Raw genomic sequence first — 5,252 nt, 5'->3', positions numbered from 1 at the left:
AGGAGATCGCTCCCCACACCATGATGCCGGGTGTTGGCCCTGTGTGCCTCGGTCGTATGCAGTCCTGATTGTGGCGCTCACCTGCACGGCGCCAAACACGCATACGACCATCATTGGCACCAAGGCAGAAGCGACTCTCATCGCTGAAGACGACACGTCTCCATTCGTCCTTCCATTCACGCCTGTCGCGACACCACTGGAGGCGGGCTGCACGATGTTGGGGCGTGAGCGGAAGACGGCCTAACGGTGTGCGGGACCGTAGCCCAGCTTCATGGAGACGGTTGCGAATGGTCCTCGCCGATACCCCAGGAGCAACAGTGTCCCTAATTTGCTGGGAAGTGGCGGTGCGGTCCCCTACGGCACTGCGTAGGATCCTACGGTCTTGGCGTGCATCCGTGCGTCGCTGCGGTCCGGTCCCAGGTCGACGGGCACGTGCACCTTCCGCCGACCACTGGCGACAACATCGATGTACTGTGGAGACCTCACGCCCCACGTGTTGAGCAATTCGGCGGTACGTCCACCCGGCCTCCCGCATGCCCACTATACGCCCTCGCTCAAAGTCCGTCAACTGCACATACGGTTCACGTCCACGCTGTCGCGGCATGCTACCAGTGTTAAAGACTGTGATGGAGCTCCGTATGCCACGGCAAACTGGCTGACACTGACGGCGGCGGTGCACAAATGCTGCGCAGCTAGCGCCATTCGACGGCCAACACCGCGGTTCCTGGTGTGTCCGCTGTGCCGTGCGTGTGATCATTGCTTGTACAGCCCTCTCGCAGTGTCCGGAGCAAGTATGGTGGGTCTGACACACCGGTGTCAATGTGTTCTTTTTTCCATTTCCAGGAGTGTATAATCGCGAAACTGTTGCCGGTGCAGGATACGGTGTACCATCTGCCCTCTCTTTTATATCCCCTAAATGTTCGATGGGATTCGCGTCTGGCGATCTGCGTGGCCAGACCATTCGCTCCAGTTGTCCAGAACGTTTTCCCAACCAGTCACGAACAATTGTAGCCCGGTGACATGACATTATTGTTTGGGAACATGAAGTCCATGAGTGGATGCAAGTGGTCTCCAAGTCGGACATACAGATTTCCAGTCAATGATCGGATCAGTTGGACCAGACGACCCAGTCCATTCCATGAGGTCGCAGCTTCGAATCCTGCCTCGGGCATGGATGTGCGTGATGTCCTTTGGTTAGTTACACTACTGGCCATTAAAATTGCTACACCACGAAGATGACGTGCTACAGACGCGAAATTTAACCGACAGGAAGAAGATGCTGTGATATGCAAATGATTAGCTTTTCAAAGCATTCACACAAGGTTGGCGCCGGTGGCGACACCTACAACGTGCTGACATGAGGAAAGTTTCCAACCGATTTCTCATACACAAACAGCAGTTGACCGGCGTTGCCTGGTGGACCGTTGTTGTGATGCCTCGTGTAAGGAGGAGAGAGAAATGCGTACCATCATGTTTCCGACTTTGATAAAGGTCGGATTGTAGCCTATTCCGATTGCGGTTAATCGTATCGCGACATTGCCGCTCGCGTTGGTCGAGATCCTATGACTGTTAGGAGAATATGGAAGCGGTGGGTTCAGGAGGGTAATACGGAACGCCGTGCTGAATCCCAACGGCCTCGTATCACTAGCAGTCGAGATGACAGGCATCTTATCCGCATGGCTCGATCCCTGATTCAACAGATGGGGACGTTTGCAAGACAACAACCATCTGCACGAACAGTTCGACGACGTTTGCAGCAGGATGGACTATCAGCTCGGAGACCATGGCTGCGGTTACCCTTGACGCTGCATTGCAGACAGGAGCGCCTGCGATGGTGTACTCAACGACGAACCTGGGTGCACTAATGGCAAAACGTCATTTTTTCGGATGAATCCAGGTTCTGTTTACAGCATCATGATGGTCGCATCCGTGTTTGGCGACATCGCGGTGAACTAAGCGTGTATTCGTCATCGCCATACTGACGTATCACCCAGCGTGATGGTATGGGGTGCCATTGGTTACACGTCTCGATCACCTCTTGTTCGCATTGACGGCACTTTGAACAGTGGACGTTACATTTCAGATGTGTTACGACCCGTGGCCCTACCCTTCATTCGATCCCTGCGAAACCTTACATTTCAGCAGGATAATGCACGACCGCATGTTGCAGTTCCTGTACGGGCCTTTCTGGATAGAGAAAATGTTCGACTGCTGCCCCGCCCAGAACATTCTCCAGATCTCTCACCAACTGAAAACGTCTGGTCAATGGCGGCCGAGCAACTGGCTCGTCACAATACGCCAGTCACTACTCTTGATGAACTGTGATATCGTGTTGAAGCTGTATGGGCAACTGTACCTGTACACGCCATCCAAGCTCTGTTTGACTCAATGCCCGGGCGTATCAAGGCCGTTATTACGGCCAGAGGTGGTTGTTCTGGGTACTGATTGCTCAGGATCTATGCACCCAAATTGCGTGAAAATGTAATCACATGTCAGTTGTAGTATAATATATTTCTCCAATGAATACCCGTTTATCATCTTCATTTCTTCTTGCTGAAGCAGTTTTAATTACAAGTAGTGTAGGTTTAAGTAGTTCTCAGTCTAAGCGACTGATGACCTCAGATGTTAAGTCCCATAGTGCTCAGAGCCATTTAAACCATTCCATGAAAACACCGCCGATGCTATTATTGAGCCACCGCGATCTTGCACAGTGCCTTAACCTGGGTCCATAGCTTCGTGAGATCTGTGCCACACTCGATCAGTACCATCAGTTCTTGCCCACTCAAATCGGCACTCATCTGACCAGGCCACGGGTTCTCCAGTCGTCTAGGGTCCAATCGAAGTGGTCACAAGCCCAGGAGAGGCGCTGCAGGCGATGTCGTGCTATTAGCGAAGCCACCCGCATCGGGCGTCTGCTGTCGTAGCCCATTAAGGGGCTCCGGAACGCCCTATACTTGCAATGTTAAAATAACGCTTGTAAATTACATCTTTCCTCACAAAGTATTTGAGGTAGGAAGTTGAACTTTTTACAGATTATTTATTGGAATATGGGCTACAACTTAACACAGGGATTTTACAAAATTTTAGTTCAGTTATTAAAGATGATTTTTTTTCAATTGTAATGCAAATTCACAACATTTTTTTGCAATTTTTTATTTATATATTCAAAAATATACAGTTTTTTGGAAAAAGGCTGTGTTAAATTATGCAGAAGGTACTGTGTAACATTTACTGAAAGTTTGAAACAAATATGTTTGGAAGATCCTTAGAAAACATGTAATTAGTATGAGAAAATAAAAGTTTTGGGAATCGAGCGACAAAGATTGGATTAACTTTTTAGTGCATTCCAGGTCTATAGGATGGATTATCTTCATCCTCTGCAAACTCCTCCTCCAGCTTCCTCTTGTTCCTCCTCCTGTTTACTCTTGCTTGTATTTCTAGACTCTTTACAGCCCTGTGTGCAGCCTGAAGGCGTTCCTTGTCTAAAGCAAGCATCGCTCGTACCATGTTAGAATGTTATTATTTACAGTAATAACACATACCTTTGGCTTTCCAACATTTCTCCTTTTCTTAAAAGCCTTCAGAGGATTTCTAATAACTTTACTTTTACTCATTATTATACTTCGACAAAACAGAGACTCAAGAAACAGAATTAATTACGAATATTTTCGAGATAACGACAGAGTAAATAAACATGAAACAATCGACAATCACACCAGCGATATATATTGAACCATCACAGGTTAGCCACAACACATACTTTATCTCACATCACTAAAATGTACCTGATGAACACGGACGTTAATAATAACACCATTTGACAGCAGTTTAACAGCGCCACAGTGGGTCACGCCCATGTAGAACACATTTAAAAAAAATTAAAAATAGTTGTAGTCTTCGGAATTGAATAAATTATATATCTATTAAAAGGTAATAGTCTGCAGATTCAGAAAACGCAAAAAAGTAAAAATTGAACTTTTCATGATTTTGAGCCTTTCCGGAGCCCCTTAACGCCACATACCGCGCACTGTCCTAGCAGATACGTTCGTCGCAGGTCCCACGTTAATTTCTGCCGTTGTTTCACGCAGTGCTGCTTGTCTCTTAGCGCTGACAACTCTACGCAAACGCCGCTGCTCTCAGTCATTAAGTGAAGGCCGTCGGTCAATGCGTTGTCCGCGGCGAGAGGTAACTCCCTAACGATTTCCGCAGTGGAATGTTCTAGGTGTTTAACGCCAACTACCATTCCCGGTTCAAAGTCTGTTATTCCCGTCGTGCTGCCATGATAATGTCGGAATCCTTTTCACATGAATCACTTGAGTACAAATGACGGCTCCGCTAGTGCACTACCCTTTTATACCTTGTGTTAGTTATAGTAACGCCATCTGTGTGTATGTGCGTATCGCTATCGTATGACTTTTGTCACCTCAGTGTGTTCCTCAAAACAAGAGCGTACCCAGGATCTGATCTGCAGGCGGGAACAACTCTAACGAATTAGTATTTGTGTGTAGTGGGACGGGATGCGAGTTTCATTTAACGATTATTTTTTTTTACAAGAAGGTCAACTGGTACTCTGCGGAGTAACTGGGTTGGGAGTGACCCACCTCTCTATACTGTCCAGATTTTGTGCCGTCAGAGCAATTCCCTTGCCAATTTCTGTCCAACTATCCCGCAGAAAATCGTCTTTTCAGAAGGAAAAAACAATTTCAAACTTGGGATGTTTTTTCCTCGTCTCACTACTAATTTTTTTCTTCATTTGAGGAAGTTAAAAAGTGCCTGATGTTTGTGGATATTCATAAATAGCGTAGTATAAGATCTTAAAGATTACATTGTTTGCTGTTTGTCTGCAAGAAAAACCGTAATCACAATCAAGCAACTCTAGCAACTTCTGAGTTGAATAACGAGTACGCTGTAAGGAAATTGAACAGAATAATATTGTCCACTGCGTAAAGTGTAATTTACAATGTTAAAAAACATGTTTGGTTCGCAAGATAAACGAACAGTGCTCAGTTTGACAGTTTCCCAAGCAATGTCTAGACTTCATGAACTCTACCATTATAAACATGAAACCAGTAATAGCCGGCCACTGTGGCCGAGCGGTTCTAGGCGCTTCAGCCCGGAACTGCGCGACTGCTACGGTCCCAGGTTCGAATCCTGCCTCGGACCTGGATGTGTGTGATGTCCTTAGGATAGTCAGGTTTAAGTAGTTCTTAGTTCTAGGGGACTGAAGACTTCAGAAGATAAGTCTCATAGCG

Source organism: Schistocerca cancellata, chromosome 8 (genome assembly GCF_023864275.1).
Source record: "Schistocerca cancellata isolate TAMUIC-IGC-003103 chromosome 8, iqSchCanc2.1, whole genome shotgun sequence".
Taxonomy (NCBI): domain Eukaryota; kingdom Metazoa; phylum Arthropoda; class Insecta; order Orthoptera; family Acrididae; genus Schistocerca; species Schistocerca cancellata.
The sequence above is the reverse complement of the archived record's forward strand: the minus strand, read 5'-3'. Positions refer to the sequence as shown.